The sequence below is a fragment of the Chelonoidis abingdonii genome, chromosome 25, assembly GCF_003597395.2.
Source record: "Chelonoidis abingdonii isolate Lonesome George chromosome 25, CheloAbing_2.0, whole genome shotgun sequence".
Taxonomy (NCBI): domain Eukaryota; kingdom Metazoa; phylum Chordata; order Testudines; family Testudinidae; genus Chelonoidis; species Chelonoidis abingdonii.
Genome location: NC_133793.1, coordinates 21260565 through 21280783, shown reverse-complemented (window position 1 = coordinate 21280783; position 20219 = coordinate 21260565).

Genomic DNA, 20219 nt, shown 5'->3' with positions numbered 1-20219 from the left:
CAGGCACTGGGGAAATTCTTGGAGAATGCCAACAAGAGAAAACTCGTAGCAGCTGGGGTGAGAAGTGATAAGAAACTCTGTGTACAACTCTGGTCATATTATCACCTCCTTCTAGAAACACGGTGCCTGAACTCAGGTCGTGGCTGGCGAGCTACGGAGGAGCTGGCTGCCATGTGGAAATTCTTGGTTTTAAAATATAGTTATTTGTAGAGATAAGCCCGTTCCTCAACAAGCCAGATCCAGATCTGGGTGTGAATTCCCCAAAGAGCTGGAATGATCAGATTAAAGGGTCTAGTTTAACCCACAAGATAGACAAGAGTCACCTGTGAGTTTCAGAGAAGGGAGTTGTAGTCTGAAGATGTTCAGATCTGGGGTTTCGTATGGGCCCTTCCCTGCTTGTTTGTAATGCTGAAGTTTATGTACAGATTCTCCCAGGGCATTAGGTTCCTCAGTTGTTTGGTTTAAAACAATTCTTGCAGTTCTCCCTTAAGACATAACATGGGCAGAACGCACAGCAGTGAGTGTGTGTTTGAGAAAGAGTGTGATTATGCATGTGTATGCATTAGCATATGTGTGTGAGAGAGAGAATATGTGTGTGTGTGTGTGTGTGTGTGCGAATGAATGACCAGTTGTTCTCTAGAAGCCAGGCACTGAGTCTAGGGGAAAGCTGTATGCAAGGATAATTCCCTCCTCTACTATGTTGGCCTGCCAGGTTATACACCAGAAGAGCAAATATGCTGAAGTTCTCATGCACTGGAGCAGCCTCCCCAGCATGGAACATCCTCTGCAGAGACTGTGGAGCAGGCAGGTCCATGGTGCCCGTAGTGAAGCTGGCCTGTTTCGTGCACAAGGCTGTGAAGTCATGGCTCCCAGAGGAAAATCTCCTCAAGAATGTTCATGTGTAAGGGACCTTTACTGAACAGGGGTGGCAACCTAGTGACAGATGATGTGGAAGAAGCTGAAGTACTCAATGCTTTTTTTGCCTCAGTCTTCACTGAAAAGGTCAGCTCCCAGACTGCTGCACTGGGCAACACAGTATGGGGAGGTCAGCAGCCCTCAGTGGTGAAAGAACTATTTAGAAAAGCTGGACTTGCGCAAGTCCATAGGTTGAGATCTAATGCATCCAAGAGTGCTGAAGGAGTTGGTTGATGTGATTACAGAGCCATTGACTATTATCTCTGAAAATTCGTGATGATCGGGGGAGGTCCCAGACGACTGGATAAAGGCAAATATAGTGCCCATATTTTAAAAAGGTAAGAAGGATTATCCGGGGAACTACAGTCCATTTTTCCTCACTTCAGTCCCTTGTAAAATCATGGAGCAGGTCCTCAAGGAATCCATTTTGAAGCACTTGGAGGAGAGGAAGGTGATCAGGAACAGTCAACATGGTTTCACCATGGGCAAGTCATGGCTGATTAACCTGATTGCCTTCTATGATGAGATAACTGGCTCTGTGGATATGGGGAAAGCAGTAGATGTGATATATCTTGACTTTAGCAAAGCTTTTGTTATGGTGTCCCACAGTATTCTTGCCAGCAAATTAAAGAAGTATGGATTGGATAAATGGACTATAACTTGGATAGAAAGCTGGGGCCTGCACACAGTCATTCTCTGTCCCACTGGGTATCCCCCAGACCAGGGCAATGGTGGCAGGCCTGCTGGGTACCAGAAGAGAGGCAGAGACAGCCAGACCACCCTCTGATAGCACTAACAGGGGAAAGAGCTGCCAACATCCCCCAAATGGTGCCTGTAGTGAGAGCAGCCTGAAGACCCTGAAGGGAGCCAGACTTTGCCTCTGGATGGAAATAGCGTCCTCCCATCTCCATTCTCAGCCTGTCTAAGGCCTGGTCTACACTCTGAAGTTAGGCCAATGTAAGCTGCCTTGCTTCAACCTAGTTATGCATGTGTCTACGCTTAAATTTGACTCCCACCAGTGCAAGTGCCCCTTTACACCGAGATAGTAACACCATCTTCCTGAGCAGCACTGATCTATGGTCAATGGACTGAGACTGATGCAGCACAAGTGCAAACACTGTGTTACCTGAGAGTCCTCCAGCAGCTGTCCCACAGTGCCTGACAGAGACAGTTCCCATCACAATTGTGAACGCCACTGCCCACGGATCATGGAGACTAGAAGTCCCCTTTCCCCCCTTTAAAGTCCCATGAATTTTTGAAATGCCTTTTCCTGATTGTCCACTTGGTGAGCACACCTAGCAGCTCTCCATTGCTGTGTGCAACTGCCCAGTTGACCATGCCAGCCACATGTTCCAGACACGTTATGGCTTGTAGCAGACAGGAGATATCAGATCTCCTGGGCCTGGGGAGAGAAGAGGCTGTGCAGGCCCAGCTACGGACCAGCCACAGGAACATGGACATCTATGAGCAGTCTGGATGGGGGATGCAGGAGAAGGGGTGTGACAGGCCAGCAGCAGTGCCATGTGAAAGTGAAGGAACTGCGGCAGGTGTGTCAGAAGGCCAGGAAGGCCAACGGTTAATCTGGTGCCAAGCCACAGACTTGCCATTGTTACAAAGAGCGACATGCCATACATTGGGGGGGACCCAACCACCACCCTGCACACCACCATGGCTACCTCCAAGGAGCTCAAGCCACAGGGCCCTGGCATGGACAGTGAGGAGGAAGAGGAGAAGGATGGGGCATGAGACTGGAGGTGTCCAGCTATGGCGCGAGCCAGTATCTATTTGAGACTCCACCTCAATCCAGTCAGTCTCAGCAGTTTAGCACAGGTGATTCCAGTGCAGGGGAAGGTAAGTGTGTAAATGTATTTCCCATTATCTTTCAAAATTCAACTTAGCAGGAAACAGCAATCTTTAATTTACTGCTACTAGAATAGTAAACAAACAAAGAGAGGTAGAGTTGCTTTTCATTCCCCCTGTAGAGTTAAGGCATGGAGGGGGGCATGACGAGCAGCTTGTTTGTATGCCCAGGGATGTCCCTTGAATCCTCCTGAGAGAGCTCGATAAAACTTCCATGGAGGCACATTGCAATCCTCTGCCAAAGGTTTCCAGGCATGGCAGTCTTATTGCTTCCTCCATGGTAGGACACTTTCTCATGCCAAATGGCAATAACTTCAGCAGGCACCATTGCAGTAGACAGGCTAGCAGCATATAAGCCTGGGCGACTTTGGGATGACAGCAGCAGCTGTGCTCTCTGTGCCTTTGTCACCCTCAGGAGTGAGATACTAGGTAAAGTCCCCATCCTTCATAGAAAATGGTGCCAGGATTCAGTGCTATTGCCCTATACTCATAGCTTCATGCAACTGAGCAATTCCCTTTTGATCTCCCTCACCGCTGGGAAGCCATACTCACCATGGCTGGAGCTCTGACTGGTACAGTGCACAAGAGCTCTGAGGCAGAAGTGTCAATCCGCATGTCTTGTTTAAACATTTAGGGGAGCAAGGGAAGGAGTTCAGAATCTTAACTTTTGCCTTTTGTTGTACCTCTGTGTTATCTGTAGCTGTTGCTGCCATTGTGGCCTTGAGGCTGTCCCCCTCCACACTCATGGAACGAGATAAGAAGGAGAATGAAGAGGACTCGGGGTGACATGTTCCTGCAAGATCCTGCAAGCCAGTGCTGCATCAAACCATGAACAGAGGGCTTGGAGGGTGAACACTGCAGACAGCCTGGAGAAAGAGAGTGGACAGGAGAAAGACCCAGGGGTCCCAGCAAGAAAAGGAGAGGGAGATGCACCAGGACATCATGGAGCTTCTCTGGCCACAAACACAATTGCTGAAGACTCTTGTGGGCCTACAGGTTCAACAATTCCAGGCTCTCCTCCTTGTGCAATCCATGGAGATCTCCATTGCAGCACCTCCCTCCTCCCCCTCTTAATATTGCACATGGTATCAGAGGCTGAAGCCCAACCACTGCCACTCCACCCTGGGGGACATTAAGAACAGCCACAGCTTCACATACACTGACCTGGGAAAGCCATGGTTCATGTGTAACTAAAATGTACAGGACCTAACCAAATCAGCCATACCATCACTGGTTCATTCACCTGCACGTCCACCAATGTAATATACGCCATCATATGCCAGCAATGCCCCTCTGCTATGTACATCGGCCAAACTGGACAGTCTCTATGGAAAAGGATAAATGGACACAAATCAGATATTAGGAATGGCAATATACAAAAACCTGTAGGAGAGCACTTCAACCTCCCTGGCCACACTATAGCAGACCTTAAGGTGGCCATCCTGCAGCAAAAAAACTTCAGGACCAGACTTCAAAGAGAAACTGCTGAGCTTCAGTTCATCTGCAAATTTGACACCATCAGCTCTGGACTAAACAAGGACTGTGAATGGCTTGCCAATTACAGAACCAGTTTCTCCTCCCTTGGTTTTCACACCTCTACTGCTAGAACAGGGCCCCATCCTCCCTGATTGAACTAACCTCGTTATCTCTAGCTTGCTTGCTAGCATATATATACCTGCCCCTGGAAATTTCCACTACCTGCGTCTGATGAAGTGGGTATTCACCCATGAAAGCTCACGCTCCAAAACGTCTGTTAGTCTATAAGGTGCCACAGGATTCTCTGCTGCTCTTAAAATGGACATGAATGTTCTTTCCCCTTCAGATGTTCTGTTCTATTAATTTATTAAGTTTTTCGGTGTATTTGCTTTAAAAGTGCACAGATTTTTCTTTTCACTGATTTTGTTACTGAATAAAATGCTGCTATTTGGAATATAATTAATTTTATTAGTTCACAACATGTGCTGCAGAGTGCCTAGCAGTTCTGAAAGCACCAGCTTACTTGTCATTGTACAGTGTGACACACAGGTGCAGTGACAAACACATAAATGTACAGCAAGCAACACAAAATTAATAGATGCATTGTCTGTGTTATAGCCTATATGTACACCACGCACACCCAATTCCGAACCAGCCTGCAATAGCAGGACCAGGTAAAATACAGTACATCACAATGATTAATGTTGCTCACTGTTAAAGTGCACTTTCAAAGCCAGCCTGAACTATATAACCCTTGTGTCTGACTGTTCACAGTCAGCAGACAGCCCTTCCACACTAGTGGCAAGTTTTCTCCTCTTGCTTCACAAATATTATGCAGGACACAGCAGGCAGGTATAACCACTGGGGTATTTTCCTCACTGAGAGTCAATCTTGTGAGTAAACAACACCAGCATCCCTTCAATCTACCAAAAACACATTCAGCTGTCACTCTGACCTGCAGATCTGGTAGCTGAATCTCTCCTTGATGCTGTCTAGGGGCCGGTATATGGCTTCATGAGCCACGGGAGCAAGGGGTAGGTTGGGTCCCCCAGGTATCTATGGGCATTTCAACAGTACCAATGGTAATCCACTGATCAGGAAAGAAAGTCGCTGTCTGCAGGGACTGTTTGAAAAGTCCTGTGTTCTTAAGGATGCAGATATCATGCATCTTCCCTGACCAGCCCACATGGATGTCGATGATGCATCCCCAGTGATCCACCAATGTTTTCATAACCATAGAAAAGTAGCTCTTTCTGTTGAGGTACTCTATAGCAAGGCGAGCTTGTGCCAAAATAAGGATGTATGTGCCATCTATAGCTCCACCGCAGTTTGGGAGCTCCATTGCTACAAATCCGTCTACTATGTCCTGTACATTGCCCAGAGTCATGGTCCTACAGGATGCAATTAATGGCCTTGCACAACTGCATGACAATGGCCCCACAATAGATTTTCAAACTCCAAAATAAATTCCCACTGATCAGTAGAAATCTGGCATTTTCACAGTGGAATCACCATTTGCTTCTCCACTGTCAGTGCAGATCTCATTCTAGTGTTTCTGCACTGGAGAGCTGGGGAGAGCTCAGCACAGATCCAGGAATGTGTCCTGGTGCATCCAAAAGTTCTGCAGCCATTGTTCATCATCTCAAGCTTGCATTGCAATGTGATCACACCAGTCAGTGCCCCTTTCCTGGGCCAAGAAGCAGCATTCCATATCCTGCAGTTTCTCTGTGAATGCCACCATCAACCTTGAATTGGTTCTCACCATGTCTCACAACAATCTGTCCTCCAAGAAATTATCATGTTCCCCGCTGATTCAGTTCTCCTCATGGCTCTACAAATACCAGAGGATCGTGCACCCTGTGCTTGCAATGCTTGTGACATTAGTGCAGAGCTGTGCAGACTCCGTGCTTCTATCTGAGGTGGCAGCTAGCAAGGAAGGACATGCACGTTCACATGATTTTGGAAAAAAGGTTCAAAATTATGGGATATAGATGACATAATGGGATGGGAAAAGTTGCACAGTGGGAAGCTGACCCTTTGCCAGTAACCCCTTCAGCCCCACAATCATTACACACTGGGATACCTACTCATGGTGCACCACACTGTGCATTGACATAAGCACTCCTGGGGAGTATGTGCCACATTGACTCAAGGAGCCAGTTATGCACACGCTCAAGTGATATCCTAACTGCGGTGGCTGCGTGCTGACGTAACTTACATTGACCAAAGTTTGTAGGTAGGCATGGGCTAAGACAGTTTGATTTGCTCCTCGTTAAGACACAGGGCAAAACACACACCCCATGGGAGGCTGACAGCCAGACTGGGAACTGTCCCAGGAGACTCCCTAGCCAAAGAGTGGAGGACCTGGCTCTCAATGTCAGGGAAGGAGAAAGCTCAGGGGTTCACACTTTGTCCTTCCCTGTTCACTCCTCCCCACAAACTGTGAGGGTTAGAAGCAGTTCCTGTGTTGGAGTCAGACCTTTGGATTTTCCACTAGCATTTGTGTTTGCAGAGATGCTGCACCGGCAGAGGACAGCTGCCCTTTGAACTAATGGAAAGTACAAACCAATGAATTTTTGAGAGAACACATGAAGGATTCATGCTGTTGTAGCAGAGCAGAAAGTGCTGGATAATGAGTGCAAGGCAAGACAGGACATTCGGGGAAAATCCCTTCAAAATCATTATATTTTTTAAGATAAAATACAGTTTTGTTCCTCGGATCTCCTGTTCTGGGCTGATCTTAGAGTATCCCTCAGCTGAGATGGAGTGATTCTTGGGGCAATCTCAGGTTTGACTTAGGGTAATATCTGAAGTGCTTTGAGCTGATCCAGGTTGCTCTCTGGGTCTGATCCCTGGATGAGTCTGTTTGATCTCCATGGTGATATACAGTGATTTCCAAAGGGACCTATGGGTCTGTAGGAGGATCTGGGAGGTCTCCAAAGGGATCTTCAAAGGGTTCCAGGGGGATCCAATGTTTTAATTTTAATATTTTTTAATCAGAGTTGAAATCCCTGTAATAGCAGCTGATAGAGAGAATAAAGGAATTCTATACTCATAACATGTGTGAGCTGGGACAAAGATTAATCAACAGACAAATTAGTCAGAAATGGAGCTGGCCAAGAATATCCAGCAAAAGAGGTCTTGTTGGAAAATACCTTGCGATACATTGATGACATTTGCATCCTCTGGACAGGCAATCTAAACTCCCTCACAGACTTCCACCACAACTTTGACAACCACTTCTCAAGGTAAAACATTGATATCGCTGCTGTCAGCAAAACGAGACGTGCAGATGAGGGCACCTTGAGGGGAGAGGGTGCTTTCTTTTGAAAAGGAAAACCAGCAAGTGGCAGGCGAATACACGGTATCTGGCTTTGAAATAAAAAACCTTCTAGTCAACCGTCAAAGTGAGCTCTCCATCAGCATCAATGAGCGCCTTCACTTCCACATCCAATTGGTCAATAAGTCATTTGCCACTATTGTCAGTGCATATGAACCAGCTCTTGACACTGAAGAACAGAAAGAATCCTTCTACACTGACCTTCATACAATTTTGTCATTCATTCCAAAAACGGATAAGTTAATCCTCTTTTGGGACTTTACTGCAAGAGTCGGCCAAGATTGTAATATATAGAGCAGCACCACTGGGAAGGAAGGAGTGGGCAAGACCAATTCCAATGGCATCCTTCTACTCAGCAAATGTGCAGAGCACGACCTTGTGATCACAAACATAATCTTCCGAAAGTGACAAAGAGTTCTGTATTCACCCACAAAAGCTTATGCTCCAGTAAGTCTGTTAGTCTACGAGGTGCCACAGGACTCTGTTGCTTTTTACAGATCCAGACTAACATGGCTACCCCCATACTCTTCAGGCAAAGCAACAGGTACAAAACAACTTGGCAACACCTCCGCTCAAAACAGTGGCCCCTCCTAGATTCTGGCATTGTAAGAACACAGGATCTAACACATGTCCAAGTCACATGTGTCATGAGAGGAGCTGGCAATTGCGGGACTGACCTATGCCAGGTGAGGCCAGTCATGTCCATCAGGATTGCACTAGAAGATAGAAAGCAATCCAGATCACACAGACGGTAATACAACATTCAAAGACTTCCATCCTCAATGCACCAAGAGAACTTCCAAAAACTCCTCAGTGAAAAACTGGCCATATGCATGGGCAGCGAGTTACGTGGGCCGTGGTGCCCAGTCTCCAGGAATATTCAGGGCCGGGAGCCCTGCTCCACCAATATTTGGAGCTGGGTCTCTCCCTTGGCCCTGCCTGGAGCGGCCGCGGCTCCCACCTGCCACTCCCACCCCCCCGCGCAACCCCCCTCAGCCCAACCCTGCCTGAATGACAGCTCTCCCTTGCCCCTGTGCTGCCCAGCGGCTGCTGCTGCTGCCGCCTAAGCCTATAGGACAAGAGCAGCACCGGCAAGCTGAGGCAGCTGGCTGCTGCAGCAACTCAGGATGGGGAGGAGGGGAGGAGGAGGTGCACACATGGCTGGTAGCCCTCCCCTCTCCTTCCCCAGCACCCACCAGGAGGAGACGTCAAGGGGGCTTCCGGCTGGGAGACATCTGGAGTGGACCTCGCTCACCTGAGCAGCTGCTGGGGCTTTGGCGAGTGTTTGACCCTGTGATCCGTCTGCAGCCCTCACTCCTGCCCCACGCTGGGCAAGGGGCAGCCCCATCCCCCACCCCCAGTGAGGCTCTGGTGAGGGGCAGCAGCAAGGGAGGCCACATGTGATGGCAACCCCCCCCAACCCACCATAGGGGAGGTGAAGGGGCTTCCTGGACCTGAGAGGCGCCCTAGGAGCATATGCAGTGACGGTGGTGCAGAGTGAGTGTACTGGGGGTGGCGGGAAGAGGAGCGTGTTGGGGGAAGTGAAGAGTCCTCTCTGGCCCTAGCCCTGGGGCAGCCTGTCTGCAAGCCAAACTCCTCACCCCCGGCCCTGCCTCTCCCCAGAGCCTGCGTCCCCCGCACCCCAACCCTGATCCCCCTTCCGCACTGTGAACCCCTCATCCCCAGACCCACCCCAGAGCCCTCACCTGAGGGGGAAGACACGCAACTTAAATTTGGTGGTCAGTTTGGGGTATCATTGTGTTTAGCAAATACTTGATTATTTTACATCCTTTAAAGTATATAATTGGTTGTATACAGGTGTTACAAAGTGGGAATATTCTTAATGTTTTCTCTGAATACTGTGTGGGTGCCTCAGTTGCCCCTATGAATTTCTTAAGGATCTAGGTGGTGGGATACGGGCATGTGATTGTTGCAGAGCTCTAGAGGGCCAGTGTGATGCTGTCTGCACAGAGAATGGTCGAAACCCTGTCTCTTGGCAACTGATGGCCTAGGCCCCTCCCCTGTAAGGTGCCAACTGAAGGTGATGGAGAACAAAGAGATCAGGTGGCCTCCTTGCCTGGAAAAGAGACAAAGGCCAGAGGAGGGGATGTAGAGAGTGTCAGTGCCTGTGTGGACTTGTTGCAGGATGCACATGGTGTGGACGGAGATGCTGGGATGCTCTGGAACTACTCCATACAAAGCCAGTCAGGAGTCTAGGGGAGCCTCCTCTCTCTCAGCATACTGTCTCCAGGGCAAGAAGCTTACACCTTCCTGGGTCTGACCTCGGAGCATTCAGCATGCCCTTCCACACTGTGCACTTCCCACAGTGATTCCACCCAGGCATGGTTCTTGGAGAAGCCAGAGAGTCCTGCACCCCAACTCTGCAGTCAGACGTGACTCTTAGCCAGCCAGTAATACAGAAGGTTTCTTAGACTACAGGATCACAGTCTAAAACAGAGCTTGTAAGTTCAGAAAACAGGACCCCTCAGTCAGGTCCATCTTGGGAGGTGGGGAGCCCAGACCCAAGTTTTGGGCCTCTCCCTCTCTCCCTAGCCAGCTCCAAACTGACACTCCCTCCAGCCCCTCCTCTTGTCGTTGTCTCTTTTCCAGACAAGGAGGCCATCTGATCTCTTTGTTCTCCAACACCTTCAGTTGGCAGCTTGCAGGGGAAACTGAGGCACCCACACAGTATTCAGAGAAAACATTAAGAACATTCCCACTTTGTTACAACAGGTACAACAAAATATAATATATTGAAGCAGGTGAGTGCTGCTTCTGACTTTCCACTTTTAATTGACCCTTGTAATCTTGTGGTGCCAGCGTGTTGTAGCTTCATTTTATCCCAGCAACAAATTCTTGATCATTGCGAAAAAAAGGGTGATAATTTGTTTTAATTTTAGAAAGTATTTGCTTTTGAGGGTTATTTATCAAAGAGTGCTTGGTTATTTCCATATTCAACAGAGTATTAAATACATTGATATTCTTAGTTAAATATTTTTTTCTTACGATAGTGATATTGTGTGATAAGGGTAACCGTTAAACACTTACTGTTTCCAGTCCATTGTTTCATTATTTAATAAAATATATATCGGCTTACAAGGCAGGTGAACAGGGGAGGGACCCATTCTGGGCACCATCCAAAATTATACAAACCTGCCGCCCCTGGCCATATGCACACCTGGAAATGACAACACAAGTGTCAAAGAAGGTTGGGAAGCCCTAAAACAGACCACCCATGAGGTTTGTGAAGAATTCATTGGCCTTGCTTCCTGCCGCCATCAGGACTGGTTTGACAACAACAACATTGAGATTACAGCCCTTTGGAACCAGAAGAGAAAAGCTTTCTGCAACTGGCAAAACCAACCGCCGTCCAGTCAGAAACAGAGCTCTCGCCATCAGCTCAAAGCTGCAGTTCACAGGAGGAGCCAAGAAATCAAAAACAAATGGTGGGAGGACAAAGCAAAAGAAATCCAAACATTCTCTGACAGACACGATATGCTGAGCTTTTTTCGTGAGACAAAGGCCCTGTAAGGACCAAGCTCATGTGGCCTCACACCTCTTTCCTGCCCTTCTTAAAGATAACGAATCCATCAAAGACCACCGGAAGGAACACAACCAAAAGCTTCTAAGTTGAGACTCGAGTGTGACTGACAACACCATCGACTCCATCCCTCATCACCCAATCTGGGAAACTCTTGCCAACCCACCAACACTAGAGGAGGTCTGCAAAACCATTAAACAAATGAAGAACAAAAAAGCTCAAGGTCCTCATGGCATACTAGCTGAAGTACTGAAAGCTGGGAGAGAAACACTGACTAACAAGCTTCACTTGTTGCTCCTCAAAATCTGACGCACCAAAGAAATCCCTGCTGACTTACGTAATGCTACCATCGTCACCATTTTCAAAAAGGGAGACAGGGCCAACTGTGGCAACTATCGAAGCATGGCTTTCCTCTCCATCACTGGGAAGATTCTTGCTAGAATGTTACTGAATTGCCTGCTCCCTCTTGCAGAGGATGTACTTCCAGAGTCCCAGTTCAGCTTCAGACCATCACGAGGCACAACTGACATGATTTTTGCAGCCAGGCTGATCTAGGGAAAATGTCAAGAACAACACCAGGAACTGAATATGGCCTTTATCAATGTGACCAAAGCCTTCAACTCTGTCAGCTGTGAGGCTCTGTGGAAAATCATGTCAAAGTTTGGCTGCCCAGGCAAATTTATCATCCTTGTAAGACTCCTCCATGACCAAATGACTGCCTCCATCCTGTGCAGTGGCTCTACCTCTGAGCCCTCTGTCATGCAAACTGACGTAAAACAAGGTTGTGTACTGGCACCCACCCTTTTCTCCATTTTCTTAGCAGCTATGAAAACACTAACTCAAGACTGTCTACCACAGGGCATTGGCATCCAACATCGGACTATCGGCAACCTCTTCAACCTTTCTTGTTTCTGTGCCAGAACTAAAGTCATATTGGCAACAATAACCGAACTCCAGTACGCAGATGATTGTGCACTCAAAGGAGGATCTTCAAATAACCCTTAATTGCTTTTCTGAAGTTTACAAAAGCCTGAGGCTAACTTTGAACATCGGCAAAACAAAAGTTCTCCACTAGCCAGTCCCTGGTTAATCATCAGACCCAGCAAGGAAGATCTATATCGACAACTAAGATCTGGAAAATGTTGAATACTTTGCCTATCTTGGCAGCCATCTCTCACAAAGAGCAGACATAGATGTCAAGATTCAGCACAGAATTCGCTGTGCCAGCCTTGCCTTTGGCAGACTGTCTCGCCAGATGTTGAACAATCACATCAGAACACATACTAGACTTTTAGTTTATAAAGTGGTGCTAATCCCAACTCTCCTCTAGGGCTTAGAGACTTAGGTGACCTACAGAAAACACCTGAAAAATATAGAATGCCAGCATCAGCACGTTCTTCGGAAGATCTTCAACATCAAGTGGGTGGATCGTCGCACTAGGACAACTTCTTCAGTGTTGAGGGCCTGATTATCCAGCACCAGCTGAGGTGTAGCGAGCACTGTGTGTGTATGCCTGATATATGCTTACCAAAACTCACCAAAGGAGAAAGGAAATGGGGAGGCCAAAATAAATGTTTTAAAGACACCCTCAAGATAAACTTCAAGAGATGTGGCATTGATACCACACACTGGGAGACAGCAACCCAGAATAGGGTTAACTGGTGAAGACTTGTCAGAGAGTGAACGTCCACTTTTGATGAAAATCGCCTTCCCCTGGTGTGATGTTATCTGATTAAAATATGACAATGTAGATCATTGTTGCTACCACTATTATATAATTGCAACAAATCTTATACAAAGTGTGTCAAGTAAGATGTCAATAGAAAAGTTATGATTAGCTGAATATGATTATGCTATTTGTATGCATGTATCATTTTTGTATTTGAAGTTATGAGTATTGGCTCTATACCTGTATTTCAAATATATTTGCTCCTGTGGTAACGCCTACAAGGTATTTAGCCTGCACATCCTGAAGGGACTGTTCAAGTTAGGTGGCCCATCAAAAGAACACTTAACTCACAATGGAAGACAGCCATGTACACGGAATGGACTTTCCTGTGAACATTCCATCTGAAGTATAGGTATTGGCGTCTGCTATTACTAAGCAAAATCATTCATGGACATGTGACTCCAAACATCTTGTTCCCTGTGATTTTCCAGTAGCTGTGCTGAAGGCTTTCTTTGATACAAAGGGTTTCCCTCTACATGGCAGAAGCTATAAAAGGCCCTGGAAACATCTCCATTTTGCCTCTTTCCTGCTCAAACTTCTGGACTATGATAAACTTGTACTAATAGGAGCATTCTAACCAAAGGACTGAGGACTTTCCAGTGATTTGGAAGCAACCAGAGACTTAACAAGCCGCAGTTTATTCCATCACTGTTACAAGCCTGATCCAAGAACTTTGCAATTATTGTATGTATTCAATTCCTTTAACCATTTTTAACCCTCACCTTTCTTTCTTTCTTTTTATAAATAAACCTTTAAATTTTAGATACTAAAGGATGGCGACAGTGTGATTATTGGGTAAGATCTGAGCTGTATATTGACCTGGGCGTGTGGCTGGTCCTTTGGGATCAGAAGAACCCTTTTATTTGATTAAATTGATTTTAAAGAACCATTTATCATTAAGTCTAGTGTTTCTGGTGGTGATACAAGGACTGGAATACCGAAGGAGGTTGCATGTCTGACTTCTTGTTAGCTGGTGCAGTGAAACAGAAGTTTACTTTCGTTCCTGGTTTGGTATGTGTTATGGGAGATAACCACCAGTTTTGGAGGGTCTCTGCCCTATTTCTCAGCAGTTTGTCCTGAATTTGCTATTCTCCGTTGTGATCCACGAAGGCGCGGTGACACTTGGTCACAGAAAAAGGCCAGAAAAGAAAGGAAAGACAACAGTTATGCAGCAATTGTGGCCCAAGCCTGTCTTCCAACACTGCCTGCAATGTCTGCCAACGAGCCTGTGGCTGAAGAATCAGATTACTCAGTCACCAAAGGACCCATGAAAAATAAAACCTGTGAAAGAGATCATCCTCGACCTCGAGGCATCATTAATGAACAACCACTCTCTCTTGAGCACTCCGACACCTGCATCAACTTCCTGGACACCATGATCAGTTTCAACAATGGAACCCTGCAGACAACCAGATACAAGAAACCCATGCATCACCCCATTTACCTTCACAGATCCAGTAACCACCCCAAAAACAGCACAAAATCTGTTATCTACAGCCAGGCACTCAAACACCACAGAATATGCTCTGAGGAGAAAGTCCAAGATACACACCTTAACGCACTTAAAACTGCCTTCACCAAACAAGGACACTCCACCAAAGAAGTAGATTGTATCATGGAACAGGCCTCCCAAACACCCCAAGACAGCCTGCCTTCAATACGGAAAAATAAAAAACAGCCCTCTGACTGTATACTGACCACCCCACATTGGAACCCACACGGGGTATAATTGCACAATTACAACCTATAGTTCACAGGGCCCACATACTAAAAGAAATTTTTCCCTAACCCCCTCTTTGGCCTTCAAACAACCCCCCACCCTCACCACGCTCATCATTGGAAGCCAGCTACCCACAGACCAGGACCCATGAACTGCCAGAGCAACAGATGCTAAACCTGCAGACAAATCTGAACTGCTACAATGATCAACCCCCCTCCTCCCAAACACACCTTTCAACATTTATGGATCCTACACATACCTATCATAATATGTGGTATACCTCAGCCAGTGCAATGAATGCCCCAGTCAGGGGTGGCTCTAGGCATTTTGCCACCCCAAGCATGGCAGGCAGGTTGCCTTCAGCAGCTTGCCTGCGGGAGGTCCCCGGTCCCGCAAATTCGGCGGCAGCCTGTGGGAGGTCCACCGAAGCCGCTGGACCAGCGGACCCTCTGCAGGCATGCCACCGAAGGCAACTTGCCTGCTGCCCTCACGGCGACGGGCAGAGCACCCCCAACGGCTTGCCACTCCAAGCACGCGCCTGGCCCCAATACAAACTATTTAGGTGTGTACTGGGAAGGTCCAATGACAAGCTGTCCTATGGTCAGCTCCTAGCCTCACAGTTTCTGCTGGCCTAGTCATCCCAGAGGGGGGCCCCAGCTGTGACCTCAGTCACCCCAGCATGCTTCAATTGCTCCCCCAGAGATTCTATCCCTATGGAGGATCAGTTGGGGGAGGGAAGATAGGGGGCCCAGACCCAGCCACTCCACCAGGTCCCAGCCCAGGACCCTAGGGGTTTATCAGTGTCTGACCCAGCTGAGTTACCGCATATTAAATTTTCCCCTGGGTCACTTCCTACCAGTCTGGAGGTCCTCAGTTTGGGGTGTGTTTGTGGCCTTAGCAGACTCTCCTCAGTCTCTTAGGGTATGTCTGCACTGCAGTACAACTCCAACAGCTGGCTTCCATGTGGCAATCAGTCCTTGGGCTCTCGGTCTCATCTGTCCTAGAGTTTTGTCCTGCTGCCCATCATTATGGTATCTGCACATCAACAGCACTGGTACAATCCCTGGTGGATGTCATGGAGTCTCTAGCCTTTGCTTAGACTAGTCATGAAGCGATAGTGGTTTGCGTGATGAGGGATCCTGCCCACTCAGAATGGCACTGAGACCCACCAATCTACTTCACACCAAACAGCAGCTTTCAGTCCTTCATGGGCCAGACCAGAGCATTTTAAGTACAACTTAATCAAGCTGCAATTCAGAGAGTGGGGCCCTGTGCTGCATGCCACAGAGATTAGCTAACTCAGCCTATGCCTACCAATACATTTCTGGAATCACTGACCTCTGTAAAACACCAGGGACAGTCAACGAATGCAGCCTTCTACAGGCAGCAGGAACATGGAGAGCCAAGGGCTGATTTCACAGCAGGAGTCAGCCATCCCCTCCCCTGCAGAGAAAGCATAAAACATCAGGGAGCTGTCAAATCTCCAGGCAGGAATATGTCCTAGAACTCACCCAGCACGAGGACTTTGGAGACATATGACTCCACCTTCCCTTCTGAGATGTGCTACTTACTGGGAACAGTGTTTCACTGTGGCTTTTGCCTGTCTCTTTACCTAGTGGGTAGAAGCAGCTCACAGAGAAGACAAAGCATCTTCCATGGGAGACGCTGCCCAGACAATAGCCAGAGCTCTAACTTCCTGATCCCTGTGAGTTCTCCACAGGTTTCCATTCCAGTGCTCTGCACATGGCTTTTTCCTGGGGCCTGGGGAGGGGGATCAGATGCAGGCGGTCTCTCTCTTGTTGCAGGCTCTGAGGCCTGAGAGGGATCTCTTTGCATTGACTGGGGATGAGGTTCTTACATCACAGCTCTGTCATAGGTTCAGGCTTTCGGACGTGCTCTGCTCCCAGGATGATACTCATGACTCAACACCCAATGTGCCGAGTTCATAGAATCATAGAATATCAGGGTTGGAAGGGACCTCAGGAGGTCATCTAGTCCAACCCCCTGCTCCAAGCAGGACCAATCGCCAACTAGATCATCCCAGCCAGGGCTTTGTCAAGCCTGACCTTAAAAACCTCTAAGGAAGGAGATTCCACCACCTCCCTAGGGAACCCATTCCAGTGCTTCACCGCCCTCCTAGTGAAATAGTGTTTCCTAATATCCAACCTAGACCTCCCTCACTGCAACTTTAGACCATTACTCCTTGTTCTGTCATCTGCCACCACTGAGAACAGTCTAGATCCATCTTCTTTGGAACCCCCTTCAGGTAGTTGAAGGCTGCTATCAAATCCCTCCCCCCAACACTCTTCTCTTCTGCAGACTAAACATCCCAGTTCCTCAGCCTTCCTCATCAGTCATGTGCTCACCCCTGATCATTCATTGCTCTCCCTGGACTCTCTCCAATTTGTCCACATCCTTTCTGTAGTGGGGCCCAAACTGGACTCAATATCTCCAATGTAGCCTCACCAGTGCCGAATAGAGGGGAATAATCACTTCCCTCGATCTGCTGGCAACGCTCCTACTAATGCAGCCCAATATGCCATACGCCTTCTTGTCAACAAGGTCACACTGCTGACTCATATCCAGCTTCTCATCCACTGTAATCCCCAGGTCCCTTTCTGCAGAACTGCTGCTTAGCCAGTTGGTCCTCAGCCTGTAGCACTGCCTGGGATTCTTCCTTCCTAAGTGCACTTGTCCTTGTTGAACCGCATCAGATTTCTTTTGGCCCAGTCCTCCAATTTTTTCTTAGCCTATTTGCAAAAACATCAGGTGCCTCAGACTGCACCCTGCCAACATAAGCACCAACTTCCCTTCGGCCTGGTGGGTGCTCAACCTCCCCCCCCTCGACCCCACCCCTGCCCCTCTTTTTTCTGCCCCTGCACTGCTCTCATCCTGCCCCATTCCACACCTCCATCAAAGTCCCCGCCCCTTCCCGCCCCCATTCCATCCCCTTCCCCCAAGTCCCTGCCCCTTCTCTGCCTCCTCCCCTGAGCACACCACCTCCCTGCTTCTCCCCCTTCCTCCAGGAAAATCCTAAATGCCTCCAAACAGCTGTTAGGCAGCGGGTGGGGAGAGCACTGGAAGGAGGAGGAAGAGCAGGGATGTGATGCGTTTGGGAGTGGGGAGGAGGTGAGGTGGGGTGGGGGAGCTTGGCTGCTAATTTTTCCCAGTGGGCGCTCCTGCCCTGCAACACCCATGTAGCCAGTGCCTATGCCTATGCCTGTGCATCAAACGTGGCACCTCCCTGCTTGTGTTCTGTGCCTATCCCATCTATGTCACAACTGGAGCAGCTGGGTGTGAAGGGCCCTGCCGCCTGACAAGTCCATCCCCCATGAGCCCTTTCAGCTTCCTCATGTTTCTCACTGGCACCTCTTCAGCCTGTGGTTTGTCTCCTCCCGTGGAGTCAGTAACCAGACTGTTACTCACACGGCCTTCCAGGTACCTGAGGAGATAGGACAGGAGCATTTTTCTGTGGCAGGTGTGACACAGGCCTCTCAAAAATAGACCCCTTCACTCACTTCAGATTACAATAATAATGCTCAGCACTTGCATATGCATGGAGCTCTATGTTGCCAAAGTGCCAGTCAGACATTATCATTCAATACAAACTAGTGTGAGCAGATAGAGAAAGAGAGAGTTGGATGGATGTGCAATTGGTATGAATCTGGCATGGCCACAGATCACCAATGAGCACTTTCTCCCATATCACCCTGGCCTCTGTTCTATATGTGCAATGCATGTGGCAGAAAGGCTTTTACAAGGGATATTTTATGGAGTTTTTAACTATTTTATTGGAATTGTTTTGTATCCTTGTATCTATAAAGCCAGGCACCTTAGCTTCCGTGAGTCCAGCTGCACAGGGCTTAGGGGGACAGGGAAATTATGATTCCAATTTAAAACATGAGAATGTCACCATTTTATAGCCAGAAAGCTGTGGTAATTCAAGGGCTGGGGACAAGTGCTGTGCTTCCTGCTGGGAAGATGGGAATCTCACGTCTCTTAAAGAATCATGCTCCTATTTCTAGCTCCACACCATCAGGAGATATTGGCCCGTGAACCTGTCACTGGTGCAGGACCATCCATGCCCCAGAAATCTCTCTGATCCACAGGAGTAGACAGCACTGGCCCAATTCAATCTCCTGAGATGAAAGATGGGTGTCACTTCAGTCCCAAGGAGCCAAAAACCCTAAGGGTGTGACTATACTGCACACTAAGCCCAGGCGAGGTGGGAAGGTCCCAGAGCTCAGGCTGCAGCACAAGCCCGAACATCTACACTGCAGTTAAACTGCCGCTTAGACCAAGCCCTGCAAGGCTGAGTGAGCTGACATGGGTCAGCCACAGGTGTCAATTGCAGACATGTACCCTTTGAGCCAAAGCCCTCCTCCATCCACACACAAATCAGATTGACTCAGGTCAGCAAACACCCAAGACTGGGCCCCCTGCTAAGAGGGTTGGTCGGAGCTTGAGTTCCTCTTTCACTCAGGTCCAACTGCCATTTTGCAGTATGGACGCAACTCAGGTTGTAGATACAAGTTGGAAGGTCTGCTTAGTGCAGTATGGATGCATTAGCACGGCTGTGAGACCCGGGTCCAGCAATTGTCAGCCAAGGTTTACCATGCAATGTGGATGTTCAAACACTGAGCCCACATGGCCAGGTCCCACCAACCTGGGTTTACAATGCAGTGTAGACACACCTTTTGATACCAAGATAGATTAACCCTCAGCTATACGCCGGCCAGCCTGACAATTCTGTCACAACTACAAACCCACATGTCTGAGCAGTGACATTTTTGAAGTCTAATTTAACAAACAAAATTCACTGTAGGACTGAGACCTTGGTTGCAAGGACAGTCAAAGCAAGTGAGAGCCAGGCCCCTGAAAGCAGTGATTTCTAGCAGAGGCACGGATGCGGCAGAAGAGCCATGCACTGGTGCAAACTGCACTGAGCTCTCCTGCCTTGCATGCTGCCTGTACACCTAACTGGCTCAGCAGGAATCTCTCTGCCACTCTGAGCTGGTGCAGAGACTAACTCAGTAGGAATAGGACTCAGCAGTAACTAGAAAAGTTTCAGCCCAAGGAAATATCTACAGCTATTAAACAAAGGGTTGTGGAACCTGCCCCCCTCTCTGTGCAGCCATCCACAAAGTCCTCTTCTAGTATCTCTGCAAAGGGAGAGGAAAGGGAAGGCAGTTAACTCTTTGCTTCCTGGGGACCTGGCATTGCCCCTGAACCCTCTCACAGACACGGCGCTGCATGCCACCCATATGAAGATCATTAGAAATGTTAGCATCAGAGAAAGACTTTTGAGTCCCAGAGTGCTCAGTGAAGACCCCAAACGCAGCCCAGAGCCCCATCACAGCCCATCCGGACATCCTCTTCCCAGCTGGACATGCCCAAATGAACAGAAGCAGCCAAACACCAGAAAACAGAGGGGGAGACTAGTTACCAGAGCATCTGGTCCACTCCCCAGGGAAGGGGCAGGTTTATGCAAGGTATTAGCCTGGCCTCCAGTGCTTTGTCCAGGAGCAAATAATGCAAGTACAGGGACATTCCAGGGCAGCTTTCTTGGCAATGATCTCCCGAGGAGCCCCCTGTAGTAAGCTTACATGAGTGTGGCAATTACAAAAGCCCTAACCCT